Consider the following 21,592-nt stretch of genomic DNA (forward strand, 5'->3'; position numbering starts at 1 on the left):
TTGCAATATTTCTGAAGGCGGACATTTTACTGTTGCTGCAATGTTGTAACAACGTTGCAGCAACATTTTGCAACGTTTTTGCAACATTGCAATTTTGCAAGGAAAGATTGCTACAATTTTGCTGCAATTTTTCTGTGCTGTATGTGCGGTGCCTCGATCGTTAACTATTTTTCCGGGTATACCAAAGATTGCAAACAACAATTTTAAATGTTTAGTTACTTCCTCGGTTGTCGTGGACTTACAAGAGTACAACCATACGAACTTTGTATGAGCGTCCACGACAAATAACACATGACTTATAACCTTCAGGTGTGCGCTCTAGTGGCTCTAAATGATTTACGTGAATTACGCTCATCGGAGCATCGCTGCTATCCATCAATTCCATATCCCCCTCCATTTTCTCCGCAACAATCGCGTACCCTAGACATGTCACACAGTTCTCGATGTACTACTTGCCGATGTCTGAGACACGGAAACCAATAATGCGTCAAAATACCCTGAACTGTCTTATTCATCCCTAAGTGTCTTATTTCGTCGTGGTATATACGAATACATGATTTATCATATTTTCCGGTACTACAAATAGCTGCTTCTCTTGCACACGGCGAAAGAGCAGTCCATCAATTAGTATAAATATTTATTTTCTTTAAATTCTAGTTCTATAGCTATCTCCTATAGTTTAGGATCTATCAACTGCTTATACAATAATTCGTCTTCAATATTTAATATGTGAACAGTACCGAAATGACTACTTAATCAATCCACGTGCAGCATCCTATTAGATGCGCAATGCAATAACTCAAATTGATAATTCTGTAACATTAGGCTCCATTTAGCAATTCGCAAATTTATGTTAACCTTTTTCATAGCCAGAACCAAAGAATTACAATCGGTAATAATTTTAAACTTAATTTCCTGCAAATAAACATGGAACCGCTCAATCGCCTTAACAATAGCTAAAATTTTCAGTTCGAAACTATGATATTTACTTTCTATTTCCATAGTAGCTTTGCTGAAATAAGTAACCGGTCTAAGCGCATTATCCTCCTGCCTGAAACAAAATCGCTCCGTATCCCAGACTGCTCGCGTCCGTGTGCAATTCCGTACCGGCCTTCGGGTTATACACGCATAATATCGGTAACGACGTCAATTCTCGTTTCAAATTTTCAAACTCATTATTACAGTTTTCGTCAAATATATAATTTACATTTTGTCTCATTAAATTTTGCAATGACTTAGTTTTTAACGTATAGTTCTTAATAAACTAATAAACGGAAATAATTGCATAGACTCAAGAATCCTTGTAACTGTCTTACATTAGTCGATGGAGGATAGTCTACTATAGCACGAATATGTCTGTTACACAAAGTGATATTCCCTTCTCTGAAATCATACACCCTAAATATTCCATTTCTTTTTCCAGGAACAAACACTTGGATATATTGATATAATATGAGCTCTAGCTTATATTTTTTCAACAACATTAATACGTCTCTCAAAATCTCTAAATTCTCGTCCACCGTTTCCGTCGCAATCAGCAGATCATCCATATACACCAGCACCTTCCCCATCCGTATCAAATCCCGAAATATACCAATAATTCGCTTCTGAAACTCCGCGGGCGCTTCTGAGAAGCCAAACGGTAGTCTTAGAAATTCGAACTGCCCATTATAGGTAGCAAACGAAAAATACTTATTGTTAGTACAATCAGGATGAATTGCAATTTGATGAAATCTATATTTAAGATCGAGTTTAGTAAAAATCCGTTTACCATGCAACTGGCTTAACTAATCCTCAATAACCGGGAAAGGATACTTTTGCTGATAGATTCACTGATTTAGCGCCCTCAAGTCGACACACATACACCATTACGCTTTGTAACCAAAATCACTCGCGAGCAATACGGAGATATGTTCGGTTTGATTATTTTACGCATTAACAAATCGTTAATTATTTTATCTAACTCGAATTTTTCCGCTACCGACATCCTCCTAGGCGCGTATCTGAACAAAGTTTTATCTTTTAGACCTTAGCACAATACCCATCCTCCACCGGCTGAATCGCCACATTTTCTACTTCATCAAATACTTCGCGCAACCTGCGACGATAACCGAGTGAGCAAGTTTTTATTTACATTATTCATGACTACATCAGATAATTCCGCCTCACTACTTATGTCAATAGCAAATATTTCCGGTATCCTCGTGTCGTTATCTTGTGCATTTTTAATAGTATAATTACCCGCTTGATAAACTATCTTAAGTCTCGCATTGTCAAAAAATCCCCGTCCCAGCAGCAAATCATATTTCATTGTACAGTCATTTACTATTATTAGATCAACCTCGTACCACGACTCACTCAGTCCGTCCAACAAAACGCGATCACGCACCTTGTCGACCACCGCTATGTTCGAAATGTTTACGCAAAAGCTTTTCTCACATCTTTTAACCCTCTGCTCGACATGTACTTGTAATATACAGACTGTCTAATCAGACTTACAGGACTCCCAGTATCTACCAATGCTCGCAGCACTACCTTCGGGTTAACCGCTACACGCATGCCCACACACGCTTTCTTCACGCCAATCCACCGAGGGTGATTGATGTGTAGCGTCTCTGCGATCGCCTCCTCCAGCTCCCCGATTCCACTCAGCTCCAGCAGATGACTCGAAACCGCTGCACCGATTACCCCCTCCTGGTCACTCGTACATCGTGAACTTATATGCCCTTTATGCCACAGCGGTAACAAATTTGCTTCCTCTCTCGACAGAATCTTGCCAAATGCCCCGGCTTCTTACAGACATGGCAAAACGTCTCGACCCGAGCACTCATATTCGAGGACTGTTGCGCCCCTTGAAAACTTTTAACATTTCCCGAGCGTGTCTCCGTTTGCCTCGGCATGACCGTATCCTCCGTAATTCTTCTTACATGATCTAGAAATTCCGGTACGCTTGTGATCCACGTGCTCAAAACCATTTTTCTTAAGATCGGATCCCGTACTCCATCGGCCAACAGAACGAGCACTTGTTTGGCGCTTGTTTTTATGTTATTAGCAAAGATGAAGAAGGTGTATTAACATCTTCTTTGTTCGAAGTTCAAATGGCACCTTTAAAACCATTGACAATTCCAAGACTAGAATTGAAAACAGCGCTTCTGCTCTCATAATTATATAGCGTCAATAAAGTCGCCATGGGGGGGGGGGGGAGATCGAAGAAATCAGGATTTGGAGTGACAGCACTATCGTACTCGGTTGGATCAAAACCTAATCACGTCTACTCAAAACTTTTGTGGCAAACCGAGTCGTCAAGATTCAAGAATCACTGGAGACGCAACGTGGCAACATGTGATCTCAGAAGAAAACCCGACCGACCTGCTCTTACGAGGGATCGCCATAGAAGAATTAAAGGTTTGTGACCTTTATTGGAATGGGCCAAGTTGACTTAGGAATCATAAATCTCAACCTGCCTTAATTTGAAAGCTCAAACTTGAAGACTCAAACTTACCAAAGTTAAAGCCAACCGTGGCGTTATTAGCTACACACGACTCGGAATTATTGCAGAAATATTCGTCGTTCTCAAAACTCCGACAAATCATCACATATTGTCAGCGTTTTATAACTAATTCAAGACGCAAGAAAAGAATTAAATCGCTAGAAGTGGCGGAAATACAGCAAACAGAGAAACATGTGATTAGATGATCGCAGGCGGAATGCTTCTCGCAAGAACTTCGATGCTTAAAGACAAAACGAGACCTTACGAAAGAGTCCTTCCTATAAAGTCTCTAAGACTTTTTGTTGATGACTCACACACCTTAAAGGACATACAAGAGTTTTTGGCTAAGGCCACACCGGAAATCACCGCTTTCTTATCCAAACAGAAAATAATATGGCAGTTCATCCTTTCTCGATCGCTCCATTTTGGAGGGCTATGGGAGGCAGCGGTGAAGAAGATGAAACGTCACTTATGCACTGAAACTCAAGGAATAGTGCTTTTGTACGAAGAATATCACACTCTCCTATGTGACATTGAAGTCCCATGTGACAATCCTTAATTTCAGACCTTTGACTCCTTTAACAAATTATCGCTCTTCAAGTCTTAACTCCTGCCCACTTCATTTTGGGCGAATCCTTAATACAGCCTGCAGAGCAATCCTACAACTTCATTCCTGAAAATCGTTTGCCAAAATGGCAACACCTGCAAAAGACTCGCCAAAGGATCTGGGTATGTTGGCAACGAGAGTACAAGAATTGCATACCAGAAGCAAATGGCATACTGCTGGTAAGTGCATCGAGTTAAATATACTCGTCTTACTGATGGAGGACAACACCCTCCCCCCCTCTAAGATGGCCACAGGGAAGGGTGATCCAAGTTTATCCAGGACCAGATGGTGAGATCCGGTTCGCTAGGGTAAAGACTCAATCCGGAACTTATAAATACGCGATTAAGAAGCTGTGTCTGCTACCCACAGACTCTTTGGAGGAAGATTAAACTAGCATTCAGTTACGTTGCTTGTCTAACATTGAAAAGCAACCTTTCAAGGGACCCAGGATGTTCAAGAGGGCGTTTCGGTACGCCACGAGACGGCAGTGAGGCCCACAATCTTTTTGTCAGTTAACGCTCTACAATAATCTTGAGAACGGAAGTGTATGTTATGTTAGAAATAAAACAGATTTTAATAGAACACGCAAGACAGTATTTAATCATATCCACTGCCGCACTCATTCATTAACATGGCGTATTCACCAGACTTGACGTCTTGTTTATAGCATTTGTATATTAGATTTAATTATAAAAGAGTTTTGCTATTGATCTCATATGGAATCTCTTTGCTGTTTTGTGGATCTTTACATTTTTCTTTTAGTACTTAATAAACAATTTTTAAAATTTTTTCTTAAGGGGATATTCTAGTCTAGAGGTCAAATTTATATGCTATTTTATATGTGATTATTTTTATAAGAAAGCGTGAAGTTTTTTGGGACGGGGTTTTTTTCTACATATTTATATATATTTGAAGTATGTTTTAAAATATTTGTATTTAATTTAATAATTTAATAGTTTAATTTAATTTAATTTAATTTAATTTAATAATTTAATAATTTAATTTAATTTAATTTAATTTAATAATTTAATAATTTAATTTAATTTAATAATTATAAATAAGCGCTGTATACAATATATACTGAGGTCATGAAAAAAAAACTTGGTCCACAGTGCTTATAATTTCGGCTGTTCTGCTCACTTAAAACAAAAAAATCTAAGAAATTCTTAATTAGTATAAGGCTATAGCTGGTACCAGAACATAAAAAAAATACTAAAAATTTAAAAACTGACATTGTTTTTAAAATTAAGTTTAGATTTTTGCCATTTTTTCAATTTTAAATGGTTTTAAAAATTAAAATAAGACATATTTTGACTTAATCGAGATAAGAGCTATAGCCACGTATATGCTGAAGATATGTGCACAAGCTCGAATTGATTGGTTAATTGGTTTTTGAGATATAATGGGCACCAATTTGAAAAACATGGTTTCGAGAAAAACGCGTTAAAGTTTTTGTACTGATTACATAGATTGAGACCGCTCTTTATCAAGTATGGCCGGTATTCATAAGTCGGATTTTATATTTCAAGGCCGTCTTAAGTAATGTCTTAAGATGCTAATATGGCTCTGCTATTGGCTTGTAACATCCTAAGATTATATTTAAGGCGATCCTAAAGTCATCTGTTTTATCGACGGAATGTGATTATTTTCCATGACAAAATAAACATAATTAAAGGCAACAGATTTAAAAATCATTCTCCACGATTAAAGTATGGGCATCAATGTAGTTCCGGCTGGTAAAGGTTATGCTAAGAACGAAAAAAAATTAAGAAAGATCTCCGATCTTACCTTTTCTTAGTCTAATATGGCATCTAGCGCTGTCAACATGTGCCAATATTTGCTTTGTACAAAAATTTGGCAGTTTGTTGGTACAAAATGATAACAGCCGAAATTACAAATTACATACAATGTTGAGTTCATAAAATTAGGCTTGGATGCCTAATAAAAAAGATGTATGTTCTTGAAAATTTGTTACGATGTGTGGATCGATGCGATATCGATACGGCAGTAAACATGAACACATCACTACACAGTACACATTATTACATCAATATCGCACGCATACATACTCACAAATCGTCGGTAAAATAGCAAAATTTTTAGAGTTTGATTCCAGTTTAGGATCGCCTTAAGAGGATACTATAGTCGTCTGTTTTACCGACAAAAATACCATTTTTGTTGGTTACTAATTACTTCGTATTAATCGCATAGAATAAAATTAAAACACACATGCTAATGTATCTGGCTCTGGTGCACTTTGTATTAAAAACGGGAAAAAATGAAATAATTACAGATTTCATTATCTATTTTAACCTCAATATGACAACTAATGTTGTCAATTTATCAAAACGTTTATTATGTGGAAAAGTTAGGCAGATCATATGCTCCAAATAAAGGCAGGGCCAGGTGTACAATAAAGAAATGAATATATATGAGTCGTTAGAATTAAGTATAGAAGCCTAAATAAAAATATATTAGTAACCGACAGATGTGTGTATATGTATGCGTGAGATATATTGATGTGGTAGTAAACATGACACACACTACACACTACTACCTCAATATTGTACACATACATACTCACAAATCGGTAAAACAGCAAATTTTTGGAGTTTGATCTCGAGTTTAGGATTCCCTTAAGACGATCTTAAATATAAGAACCGATTATGAATATCGGTCTATAATTTGTTAATTTAATTTTGTTAATTTTGCGAATTGGGCTAAATCCTTTTGCAGACATATTTTCCATATCAAATACTTGCAAAATATGTAAAAAAAATTGATTTTTCCGATCCGCTAGACTAGAATACCCCATTAAAATTTAAAGAATTTTATAAAAATTTTACCTATTTAATTTATAAATAGTATTACGCCCGCGTCTGAGTCTGCGACATATCCATATACAAGCGAGTCAACGAGAGGAGATTGTTCTCCTGACGACGAGAGTCTGCTGTTAAACAGACTCCATGACAGATTTGAGACAAACCGTCGTGCCGTGCGGACGTGCTTTGCTCTGTTTTACATTTCGACGCTGTATCTGCTCTGCTGAAAATGTTCGATTAAAACGTAATCCGTTTTAATCGATTTTAATCGGTTCAATCCGCGCCCGGATTAAAAAGTAATCAGTTTTAATTCCGAACGAATTATAATTGGTTTTAATATTACTTTTGCGGATTATCTCCAATCTGAAATTATTATATTCTAATCCATATTGTTGTCAATTCAAATAAATCCGAATAACCGTATGAATATATAATATCCAAAATAATCCGCCTAAACCGTATATATATTTTTTAACATCTAAGTTTGTTTCAGTTACAAAAACACTGATTCAATAAAATCGATTGTAATCCGTCTAAATCTGATTCCGCTAGGAAAGACAACATTAATCTGAATTTTTAATTCAAATTTTGAATTTGAAATTTAGCGATGGCGCATATGTAATTTCAATCTGCTTTAATAATATCTAATTTTTAGTAATTGAGTTGAATGTAATCCGATGTAATTCGAAATTCACCGATTTTGAGGATATAAACTAAATCGGTTTGAATGCAATAAAAATCCAATTTTGTCTGTAATCAGTATAATAGTAATTTGTTTTAATTTTTTTGCATACATTTGTATAAAACGCTGTCGCTTCTCTTGATCCAGTATTTTACATTGTGTTGTACTTATTTGTATTTTACTGTCGTTATTTCGACTATCTATCATATTATGGTATGTTAACATTTATAAAAGAAATATTTTCATCTTTTTGATAACTTTATTGATCTGATCTATCACAGATATGTATTTATTAATATCGAGTAGTCATGGATCATCACGAAGTGTCTGCAGTTCTCAATCACAGAAGTCAAGCAGCGTTGATGGCAGTCGTGGCTTGGATGGGTGACCGTTAGTTGAAAAAATGCGATTAAAACCGATTAGAAAAAAGTAATCCATTTCGATTGAGATTTGCGTCCTGAAATAATATGCGTGCATTGAAATGTTGTATTAATCCTTACATTCGTCATAAATTCGAGTCATAAATTCGTTTTGGTTTCGAAAATTTTTTCTTGTTATTGGTTTGATTGATTCTATATTACATTTAGAATAATAAAATATATATGAAATTTTATTATTTATATAGTTGAACTATATAATTAATTTTGTCATGATATATTCATATATCAATCAGTAAATTTTGGATCGACCAATTGCTTTTTTTGTACAAGTAATCATCGAAGTTTGGATTGACATAGATTCCTATCACCTAATACTAAGCCGTCTAAAGTGAATTATATCTGATTTTAATCCTTTATGATAACGTATTTTCGGTGCAGAAATCCCAATCGATTCGGATAACTTTTTTTATAATCGGTTTTAATCAAATATTTTCGGCAGGGTGTAGTATTCTCACATTAAAGAATGTTTTTTTCTTTAACTTGGTGTTCCTTTTATTCCTTCGCGGCAATTCGGTGCGCGAGAACTACGCGAGCGTGAATTCGACTGCCCGCCCGGGCGTAACATTTTGGGGACTCGTCCGAGATCGAACGGACGAGCGGATCAAAAGAACGATCAGTGAACTCTATTTGTGATGGCTACAACGAAAAAAAGGGTTTACGTAAGGACGTCGGAATTAAGGAACGGAGACATCGAGTCTCGCGGAGGTGCTGTGTGCAACGTTGGAAGAGCTTCGAGAGATACGAGAGAAGCGCGCGTTACAACATCAGCGACAGGCTGCGCTCGACGCTGTCTCCTTCCGGGAACAACAACAGCAGTGGCAAGCCACGTTCGAGGCGATGATCACGCAGCGCGACGAGGAGCTACGACTTTTGCGTGAAAGGCTACGAGAAACTCCAATAAACCAGCTAAGTCCCTTCAACAATACTGAAAATAATGCGCGAGATCGTAATGTAAATGTCACGAATATTTGCAATCGCTCAATCAACGTTGAAGTTGCCGCGGGCTCTGGCGATCGAGCCGACTCAAATGTTTATTCTCTCCGTGGAGTGACGGGTGTAAAATTAAAGCCGGACACATTTGACGAGAGTGCACGAGTTTTGCGCGAGTTTTGCGCGCAGTTTGATTTATTAGCTCGTGCGAACCGTTGGGGAGAGGAGACAAAAACCGTTGTACTTGTATCGTGCTTGAGAGGAAAGGCACGCGCGGTGTTGGAAAGCGTGCAAAATTTAGAAAATTTGAGTTATACCGAATTAAAATCAAAATTGGAATTACAATTTGGAGAAACACAATTGTTGCAAAATTATTATTCACAATTTACTAATAGAAAACAACAATTCGGAGAAAATGTGGCATCTTTTGGTTCCGACATAGAAAGACTTGCACAATTAGTGCACTTATCCTGAATGTCCTGGTTCAACGCGTGATAAGATAGTATGCGCGTAGTTTGTCTCCGCTCTTTCGTAAAAAGAGCTTTACAATTAGAAGGAATAACATCCTTGAGGGTAGCTGTAAAGCAGAGCAAAGCACGTCCGCACGGCACGACGGCTTGTCTCAAATTTGTCATGGAGTCTGTTTAACACCAGACTCTCGTCGTCAGGAGAACAATCTCCTCTCGTTGACTCGCTCGTATATGGAACGTCGCAGACTCAGACGCGGACATAACAATAGATTAAATTTTTTAAATTTATTGATTTAAGACGGTACGAAAAAATTAAAAAATAATGTTTATTAAGTTTAAAAAAAAACGTAAAGATCCACAAAAAAGAAATAGGGTTCCATATATGACATCAATAGTATAATTTTTTTATAATTAAAGAAATTCCAGCTCTACACTCTAGTCAATAAGTAGTTTATTGTTAAAATTATGTAAAATGATTAAAATAATAAAATTAAAACATTATCAATAATATCTATCTCGCTAATATCGTTATACGTAATCATTATTAATTTTATAGTCAGTAAATTTTTAAAATAAAATTTTTAAAATAAAATAAAAGTTATAAGCTTTCATTTGACTTAAGTACCGATAGCAGAAAATGAAATATGAGTATGACATTTATATACTATTATATCTTAAAAAATAATACATAAAATATAATCTAAATTAAAAATATATAAATTAACATTTTTTATTATAAATTTGTCATATTTTTATTATTATATCAAATATATATTGTTTGATGTTGCCACGTTACTATACATATCTTATTTATTTGATAAATATTCTTGTTTTTTGTCATCAAAAAATATAAATTTTTCTCAAACTATACGGTTAAATTAGATGAAACCTTACCAAAACGAACTTAAATGTTTACTTTGTAAGTATAACAGTTTTTAAATTTCTGTCTTGTATGCAAATATTTCAAATTAAGAGAAAATATCTACAAGGTTATGCGTATATTTGTCATGTAAAATATTACATAAAATACTATACATTTAGAATTAAATATCTTCAAAACGGTACGGTAAAAATCAATGAAATTTTTTCTGGATATTATAAATATAATTAACTTTTGTATCATATATGTATTATGAACTTGTATTATATTTCGTCAAACGTTGGAACCATCTTAATCTAATATAAAAATGCTACGAACAAGACTCCAAGTCATTTGTTTCAAAAATGCTAAATTTATAAAAACATTTTATTTATTTAAATATTTGATCAAATTGATCTATTAGACATATTAATTTTAGATACAATTATATCTTAAATTGTAAGTTGTCTTGAATTTATTATTTATTATATTTATAGCATCAAACGCTGTAGAAGATCCTCAACTACCTAACTGCATTCACAATATCGCAGATTATCAATATCAAGGAACTCAATGGACAAGTATAAGAGAACTTCCATGTATACCATGGATAGCAGAAGAGGTTTAATATTCATTTAATGTTTTTTTCTTTTAAATATAGAATTACTCAAATTTAACCCTAGAACCGTAGAAGGGATACATACCCCAAGACAATTTTCAAACTAGATTCCTGAGCTAACAGACGACATTTTCGGTTCAGGACTGTACTCATAATTCATTTTCACTTTTTGGAAGTGAGGCTAAACCGACCGTTTCGTCAATCACTTGCTAGCTGCTGAGACACAAATTTAAAGTTTGCTTGGAATACGCTTGTATCCTATTCATTGGTTAGTGTCAGTTTCATGCAGGTAAGTTATTTCGTTTGCTTTGTTAAAGTAATATATTTATGCAAGCTGGAAAGATGCGTTTTTTGCGCTGTCAGGCGATCGAAAAAGCCATGTGACTTGCAACATTTGCCTAAGACCGGTTTGTAAAAACTACAAATTTTTTAAGTGCATTCTATGCAATGAGCGTGATCAAAATTTATTAAAATTCTACTTATATTTCTACTCATTTTGATTAAAAAATATATTTAAAGACGTGTAGAAAAATGTATAGCAGTTTTTCATTGTTTCTTTCTCATTTTTCAATTTGACGATGCGCCCCTGCCTTGCCACTAAACTCGGACCATCCGCCCCTGGCGTTTAGCGCCATAACCCTTATTACAAACGCGCACCACGCGTGCACCCGCGGATCCCCTCTCTGCGAATCCCGTCAAAACCCATCGGCGGAGGTATATAAGCCGCAGCTGCGAGACGATCGAGACCAGTCTTGTCAGATTTGCTTCCATCGAAACCGATCCTATCCTGGAAGAGAGTCGGGCCGTCGACTTTTTTACACTAACCGAATCGGGGCGCCCGATAGGCACGGATAGCGTATTCCAGGAGAGAGTCGAGCCGCTGGCTTTTCTGCACTAGCTGAACCGGGGCGCCCGGTCGGCCGGATCTATTCCACCTCTAGCCCAGCTGCGCCTGGACTCCGCCGCTGAACCTCGTGCGCCTACCGAAGGGCCCTGCGCCGTCTGTACCACGAGCTCCGCACCGCGCCGTACCGGTCCGCGTTCTCTGCACGCACCGACCGATTTGCCTCAGCACATGCCGACTTCCATACCGACCGAACCGACTAACGCCGCACCGCGCCGATACACGAACACGCGCTACTCGGCGAGTAGCCAGCCTTGCCCAGACAGCACACGGATATCCTATGGACATCCATAAGATGTCCTTGAAGGACATTGAGGATATCCACAAGCTATCCGTTTTAAGTCCTTCGGACATCCACTGGACGTCCATGGGATATCTGTTAATGAAATTGGTGGACGTCCACGGAATATCTGCTTATGAAATTGGTGGACATATTAAGAATCTCTGACGTGTCCATATAGGATATAAAAAATAACGATTAAATAAACATTTATAAAATTAGAATAAAAAACATTAAAAAACATTAAAAAAAACAATTTACGGTGTTTGCAAGGGGATCATTCATCTGAAATTAATATTCAAATCTAACGGTCACCCATCCAAGCCACGACTGCCCTCAACGTTGCTTAACTTCTGTGATCGGGAACTGTAGACACTTCGTGATGATCCATGATTACTTGATGTTAATGAATACATATCCGTGATAGATCAGATTAATAAAGTTATGAAAAAAATAAATATCTATTTTTTTAAATAAATGTTAACATATAATATAACTTACATGTTAAATATAACATGATCGATAATCCAAATGACAATAAAATACAAATAATAAGTACAACATAATGTAAAACTATTGGATTAAGAAGTGATTAACGTCTTATACCAAATGTATGCAAAAATTTTTTTTTACATTTTTACAAAAAAATTATCCAAACAATAATTATTTTAAATTCCCTAGTTATGAAAGCAAAATTTAATAAGATTTTATCATAAAATAGTTATTAACATTAATTAATATATTGTTTAAATAACTATTCAGTAAATGTAAATTTCTATTTAATACATACATATACAGGGTGTCTCATAATAACCGCACCACACCTCGTGGGCAGGTAGAGCAGATGAAACTGAACAGAAAAGTCCTGTACCATTTTGCAAAATTCGCAATCGTTAAGGAGATATTAATTTTTGAAGATCGGCGAATAAACGCATATCCGTCCGCTATACCGCTGAATGTAGGCGCGCGGCGAGATACAACTGTCCCACCACTCGTCATCTATCGGCTAGCAACTACCAGCGGTGGGGCGGTCGTATCTCGCCGCGCGCTTGCGTTCAGCAGTAGGACGGATACGCGTTTATTCGCCGATCTTTAAAAATTAATCTCTTTAACGATTGCGAATTTTGCAAAATGGTACAGGACTTTTCTGTTCAGTTTCATCTGCTCTACCTGCCCACGAGATGTGGTGCGGTTATTATGGAACACCCTGTATATTTATTAAGTATCTCCGGTAAATATTTTGATAATACGGATATGTAGATAACGTATGTATAAATAAGGATAGCATATGGACATACAAACTTGTCTTTTTGGGAATGTCTCTGTAGTGTCCACAAATGTATATCCTATGGACAGCTTGTAAGGCTCATGGATATCCCGACCAGAAATGGACATAAAACGGATGTCCATAGGATATCCTGTGCTGTCTGGGTGTAAATACTGTACATATATTCTACTATAATATCTATTGTTAACCTCAAATAAACTTTTGTGTACAAACAAATTGGTGTCTCACGCTTTCTTACACACCTGGCTCGGCGAGTATAATCCGAGCGACAGGAATAGCGTACCATCACAATGGCGTCCGAACAGGGACCTGCACCGTGAGACATCAAGTCGTTTATTCCATCCAGCCATAAAGGGCTGGATATATAAATTAGCTAAGGCTGAACTCGTGGCCGAAGTAGACAAAGTAGGACTCAGCGATACGGGTACCGTAGACTACCTCCGACGAAGGCTGTCTTAATCCATGGACGTGAACCCCGAGTACTGATATAAACCTCCAGACGACGCTTTGGACGAGTAGAAGGACACAATGGACGAGCCGCCCGAGGTTAAGGACCCGGCATCAGCACCGGCAACAGCAAAGGCCGCCAACGCCATGAACTAGATCAGGAAGTAAGGGTGCCATTTTGATGACAAAGATTCCTTCGCTTTTCTGAAGAGAGTAGAGGAGTTACGAGCGGTCTACGGGTACTCCAGCGAGCAATTAATGCTGGGGTTGCCCGAACTACTACGAAGTGACGCTCTACTCTGGTATCACAACAATCGCGAGACTTGGCAGTCCTGGGAAAACTTCGATCGAACCTTCCACCTCCACTTTCTGCTCCAGAGGAACCGAGTCCAGCTGTCGCAGGAAATCATGGGTCGCCTCCAGAAGTCTGATGAGCCAAAATTTTCAAAAAGACGCCACGGCCGTGCTTACGAGTATGCAATGGGCAGGCGGGTTTACGGCGGAAGACCGAGTAGACAGGATTTATAATAACATGGATCCCGAGTACAAATTGTACATCCGCCTAGATAATGTGATCGACCTCAACGACCTGTGTGCCCGAGCAGCGGAGTACGAGGCGAAAAAACATCATGAACAAAAAGCATCTTCCAGGGTTGTACTTAGCCCAGTCGTCGCCGCCGCCTCGTACAGCCGAGAGGACTACTGCTGGCGCTGCAAACAACGCGATCACACCCGGCTGGACTGCAGATGACCGCCTAAAAAGTTTTGCTCGCAGTGTGGCAAGGATGGCGTCCTTACTTGCGACTGCCTAGACCACGAAACGACAACCTTTAGGACCGGAGGAGACGCCGCCACCGACCGGTCCTAAAGATAGAATATACACCGCGGTCCCACGTCTCTGTCCACCTCCGCTGCTATCGACTCAAGGCGCTGATCGACTGCAGGGTCAGAAGTCTCTTTCGTAAACACGACCACGGCCCAAATGATCCAGAAAGTCGGATACACTCAGTACCAGGGAGACCATGCGGTTGGCCGAGGGGAAACCTACGAACATCCCGGGGATTCTGACAATACCAGTTCGGATCGGGAGGTCAATCTATTTCCACAACTTTCTCGTCATGCCAACGCTGAGGAGCCAGATGCTCATCGGGGTTCTGTGGGCCAAAACCGAAATTGCGCTCAGGTCGCCTCACAGAACCAACCGACCTCACGAGCGTCTGCCTACGGCGCGACCGTCCAGGGCTTGGCCGTACAAAAACCCGAGGAGGCGCACCGCCTGGAAAATTTCCTTACCCTAGAGGTCCAGAAGTTCGAGGCCATCCGAGGCCCGACCGACCGTATCACCCATCACATCCAATAAAAGCCGGCCAAGCGCCAATCAAACAGCGCTATCGACCGAGAAACCCTGCAGGTCATCGATGCCGAGGTGAAGAAAATGGAGCGAGAGGGCATGATCGAACCGGCTCACGGGGCATGGAGCTCCTCCATGGTGCTGGTAAGGAAGAAGGATGGCTCACACCGATTTTGTATTGACTTCTGGAAGGTGAACGAAGTTACCGAAAGGGACGCCTACACTGCCACAAGTAATCGCCACGTTAGACAAACTTCGTGGCGCCCGCTACCTATACTGGACCTAAAGTGGGTAGCAGATTCCATTAACCTCGGAGAGTCGGCCAGTCACGGCTTTTACGGTGTCTGAAAAGGGCCTGATGCAGTTCCGGGTAATGGCTTTCGGACTGCATTCCGCGTCCGTTACTTCCAACGCCTGCTAGACGAGGTCCTCGGACCAGAATTAGAGCCACACGTTTTGGTGTATCTGGATGACGTCATCATCATCAGCTCGACCTTCGACGACCACCTCCGCCACCTGACCGAGGTGTTTAGCCGCCTATGCGAGGCCAAGTTAAAACTCAATCCCGACAAGTGCCATTTCTGTCGGGGCCAGCTGCTCTACCTCGGACATGTGATTGACCGCCACGGCATCCAAATCGACTCAGACAAGGTAAGTGCCGTAACTTCTTAGCCGACCTTCATTACGGTACGGAAGGTGCGTCAGTTCCTCGGAATGGCTTCTTGGTACCGCCGTTTCGTGGTCAACTTTTCCACCGCAACTGACCGCTCCTTTCACGAACCAAGAAAAGAGTCCGATGGACTTGGGGCCCGACCGAAGAGAACGCATTCAAACGACTCCAGACCGCCCTAACAACCGCGCTCGTGCTTGCCTGCCCGGATTTTACCTGCCGATTCGTCTTACAGACCGACGCCAGCGCAAACAGGCTTGGAGCCGTCCTCACTCAACACCTAGAAGAGGGAGAGCGAGTGATAGCCTATACTAGCCGTACGCTACAGGGTGCGAAGAGGAACAACAGCGCCACGGAACTGGAGTGTCTGATCGTAGTGTGGGGGATCCATAAGATACACGGATATCTGGAGGGATATCCGTTCACCGTCATAACCGACCACCAGTCTCTGTACTGGTTTCAGCGCCTAGAGAAACTCGGAGGCCGATTAGGGCGCTAGATGTTTGAACTCTAGCAGTATGACTTCGACATCCGGTATCGGAAGAGGAACGCCAACTAGGTCACAGATGCTCTGACCCGAGATCTGCAGCGCCAAAACCACCCCGAAATGCGGATGGTACTGTTGTATTCTCGCCGGCCTTCGACAACGGCTCGCAGATTATCCGATTGTGCGGCGAAAAACTGTACTATCACGAGGTAGACTTCCGGGAGGTCAAACCAGACGATCAATGAAAGCGCTGCGTCCCTCGGGAAATACGTCGAGAATTCCTACAGTGGCAACACGACGAACCTACTACCGGACACCTCGGGGTCGCAAAGACCATTGCCCGCATGAACAGACTGGATTTCTAGCCAGGGATGTTCCAAGACATCACCCGGTACGCCCGGTGCTCTTCTTGCCTGACCCACAAAGCGCCAACTGCAAAGCCCGCCGGAAACCTGCACACCACATCCGTTATCGCCCCGTGGCAGCAGATCACATTAGATCTGATCGATCCTATCCTACGATCGACATAGGGGCACATGTGGTTGCTGGTGATGCAGGACCGCTTCACCAAATGGGTAGAGCTGAGACCACTGCGCCGAGTAACCATCTCGGCCGTCCTGAGCCATTTTTATCGGCATGGCTGCCCGGATCGAATCATATTCGACAATGGAACGCAGTTGAAGTTCGTCCAGCGGGCGGAGCTTCTTAGGGCCTTCGGGATTGAACATCGGACCACACCCGTCCGGGCCATCCACTGCAACCCGATCGAGCGCACGAATCAGACGCTCAAAACCATGGTCAGTATGTACAGTCAACAGCAATGAATCGCTGGGTCACATAGCTAGTGAACTTACCGACGTGTCTGACTTGATAGACTACGCGTATCTGACTAGTCAGTAAGTCGATAAGTTCACCGATCTATGTGACCCAGCGATTCATTGCTGTTGACTGTACGTGGACAAGAACTATCGGAAATGGGACGAATATTTGCTCCAGTTACAATATGCTTCCAATACGGCACGCTAGAAAACGACCGGCTATACGCCCGCGTACCTCAACTACGGTCGAGAGCTCGTCCTGCCACATCCGGCTGACCGCCGACCGGAGGGAGGCCAGACATCACACGCGATCCAACGCCGACTCGAGGGGGCCTTTGAGGTAGTCAGAATCGGCATGGCATTTTAAAAACAGGAGGCCCATTACAGCCTCCGCCGACGCAACTGGAGGCCGAAGATTGGGGAAATTATGTGGAAGTGAGAGTATCCCCTTTCTCGGAAGGCGACGGGCTTCAATGCGAAACTAGCACAACGGTACAGTGGATTATTAAAAATACGCCGGATTATATCACCCGTGATCATCGATTTACGCGACGCTTGAGGACGCTGGCACCGCCACATCCACGTTCAGCATTTGAAAAACGCGCCAGAAACTATGTACTCCACCCGTTTACATTTCGCGGCGTGACGTAAGTGGATCGGCACACGAGAAGCCCCTCCGAGTGCTCACAAAAGAATGCGTAAACAAGTGCGACGGAATTCCCGAGCCGCCGGAAAACTCAGGTATAAATAGAGTCGTACGGTCAGTGACCGATAATACGCTTCGACAGCTCTACCGTGCCCGTAGTGACAACGACATGGCGATTGCGAAGCAAATCCTCGAGAGGATCTTCGGCGACGAACTCGCCGACCTGGACAGCGACGACGACGGCCGCGCAGCAGAGCCGGGACCACCAGTCCCGACACTACGACGCAAGGGGAGCCGACCATCAGTCCTGGCGCCGGCAATCGCTGGCCGGTGCCCAGAGTGGGCACCAGTATTCAAAGGAGCGACGCGGAGACCAGGCGCCGTGCCCAGTTCCTGGCGACGCCACCGCCATCAAGATAGCAACGGGTCCAACCCTAGCGGCCATCGCCTGCCGCGCTAAAGCGACCCGTACTGGCACACGCCAGGGATACCGACCGGCAGAAGCCGCCACCGAGAGAATCCATACTCCGGGCTACCCTGGCTACCGCCGCGGCATCATGGAAGACGTCTGTTCACCGTCTCTTTTCGCACGGTCCGGCCGCCACCAGCCCCACGACCGCGCTATCTGCACCAGGAAGCAGGAGACCTAACGCCAGCAAGACCGCCCAGAAGCCGCCTCATCCGCCGCCAGTAGCCAAAGCCACTGGCGGGTCCACCGCGACCCAACACGGAACGACCAGAACGCCACTAACGAAGGCAACGCCTACCGCGCTCCGGGAACAGCAGGGCCTCAGAAGGACGATCGCCTGCAGCGCCGTCACCGTCGGTCCCGGAACAATACACCGGCCGCGTACGGTCATAAATTTATGATATTTGTTGATATTCACATAGCAAAATAATTATATTTTTTCGAAGAGATCGCAACAGTGAATATTTTTCTCAGAGCCATATGTCTTTTTTAAAACCGTGTTTAAAATTTTGGAATTGGTTAATTAGAAAAAAAGTTAGCTATTTTTGTATGAAAAATGTGATTTTTCGGCACTTTTTTATTTAAGTCAATTTTTTATTAACTTCCAGTTAAGAAAATTGAATTTAATTACTGCCATTCTTTTTCTTATTAAAAGACGAAGAGATTGACCTATTTTTGAACCTTCTCATCCACATATAAAATATTTTATGCTATGATAAAGAATGGGTACATTTGTACCCCGTTCATCGCTTACAAGGCAAAAAAAGTGATACTACGGTTCTAGGGTTAAGTATAAAATTAAAAAAGATTATGCCTATTTTTAATAAGACTATATTGTGCTTTTTAGGTACCACGCAATGAGCAAATAACTGATAATTTTGTGGATGGATCTATAGTGAAAGCCTTAAACAAATGTAGAAATCCGACATATGATCCTAGCGGACCTTATTGTTATACAATTTCTAGTTCGTTTGCTATTGATGTCACAAAACAATTTTGTCCTGTACGAATTTGCAGATCAGCAGGTATTTATATTAACATTATTAATATATAGCTTATTTAGTAAATTACACGTAATAATTTCTTTTCATTTTCCTTTAAACAAAAATAAAAAGATTTGCACTATTTCCATCAAATTATGAATACAGGGTGGCTCACTAATATAATTTATCGCTAATTATTCACTTTAGGAGAAAGTCTGATAGCCTTGACATATGTTGTCAAGATCATAATCCTGAATGATTTTCAGAAGGTTTTAGTCGTCACTCATTATTCATTGAAAAGTTACTAAAAAGTTATGAGAATAAGCGTTAATTATTCACTTTAGGGAACTTTTGATAATTTTCACCTTGACATATATGTTGTCAAGGTTCTGACCTTGAGTGACCTTCAGAAGATTTTAGCCGTCGCTTGTTGCTTGTTAAAATGTTAATTAACAAAAACATTTGAAAAATTTTTGATATACATACATATAATTCGTATTCAGCATCCCTCAAAACCTTAATTTATGGAAATAGAAAAATTTTCTAGCCTCTTGTGCTTCGGTAATTAAAGTTTGTTCCAAAAATTTTTGGACGACAGTTCATTAAGGACGCTGCCATGGTCGTCATTTTGAAGTTTTCCAAAATCATGTGACATTCGATTTTAAAATAAAATATTAAAAATAAGCTAAATTTTGAGTACTCATACATTAAAAAAAAATCAAACCATTTATAAGCAGAGCCATTTACGTTTTCTATAAGAATTTCCTCCATCCAAATCTATAAAGAAAATTGCGAAAAATATCATCTCAGCCAGGAATCGAACCCGGATCTTCCTACACTCCAGGCGGGTGTCCTGATCATTCGATCACCGAGACATGCAGTGACATTCTTCGCAATAACCGATATATAATATATAAACAGTATAACGCATTTTTCAGGCAGCGTAAATTCAAGTAAAATTAAATAGAGTAGGTTTCAAGAAATAAATCAAATATAGTTAAATAATTGCCTATAAGTGCCGATACAGGTATTGGTGTGTGAAATTCTTAATGTTACAATATCCAATCACTGCACGCCGCATGATTTGTCGGTCATGAAACACAGTTTTTTGCATGAAACCGGAAACTTGTAACTAATTAAATTGACGAATTAATTACGTCAATTAAGAAAGATGTTAATGTACGATAATTCTTTATATACTTGGCGTACATTTTTTTTAATGATAGTACCTCGATAACTGTTGCGAAGATGGTAGACTTTTTGATTCAGTTTAGTCCACTCTACCTGCCCACGAGCGCTTTACCATCGAGTACCGGACGCTCTGTATATACTATATAACTGCAGTTATTTTACATAATTGCGCTTATTGCAATGAGGAAATAATCTGCACAAAATGAAAAATCTCGTGCTTTGCGCCTATGTTTTAACACTTGAAGCGCTGAAAGTCTCCTACGCAACTACTTTAACCATCTCAACAAATTGCACAGAAATTATTATACTTATAAGAGTATTACTTAAAAGTATTAACCCTCACAGCATCTCAATAAGGTTATCATAACTTAAAATTGTAAGATGGTAACATATTACACAAAGATTAATAAACATATTATATAATAACCTTCCAATAACATGAAAATAATTAGTTAAAGAAAAATATTAAAAGTAAATATGCAAAACGTTGTGTTAAAATTTCTCATAAAATTATATTCAGTAAATTAAATTACATCTTCTTACACCTCTGTCGTACGTTTCGGTCCACTTTAGATCTTCAGCGATGAATACAGTAAAGAGTTACGCTAAAATTACAATATTCCGTTCCTAATTGTCACAATGTTCCACAATGTACGAGGCTTTCAGTTCCAAGATTGAATGCAAGAGTCATCTATGTGAACGATTCCAAACACTCTTTACTCACCATTACAAAACAAATCAAGATTGATGTAATAAGAGCAAAAGTTAATCAAATTGAAATGCGCAGAGAATTGCGTGTTATCACATCCATGGCCGCCTTTTGAATGTACGCCGTGTTAAACAGAACCGTGATGTCATTAAACTTAAAACAAACAATTAAATATACATATATCTTAGGCAAAGTCATAAGAAGTAATGTCATTTAAAGTCTATCTATTTATTTAAATTTCGTTTATTTGAATTTCTCTTCGATCGAAGTGTAACTGTGATGTAAAAAATCCGTGTCCGCACCCACAGAAAAGATTGCTGTATCTAATGCTAATATTCTTCCTTGTATCATAAAATAAGATTGATATGGGGACAACTATAATTATTGTTGAGAGAAGAATATTTTATTCTTAAATGCAAATATTCTGAAA

The sequence above is a fragment of the Wasmannia auropunctata genome, unplaced genomic scaffold, assembly GCF_000956235.1.
Source record: "Wasmannia auropunctata unplaced genomic scaffold, wasmannia.A_1.0 LD336090.1, whole genome shotgun sequence".
NCBI classification, from domain to species: domain Eukaryota; kingdom Metazoa; phylum Arthropoda; class Insecta; order Hymenoptera; family Formicidae; genus Wasmannia; species Wasmannia auropunctata.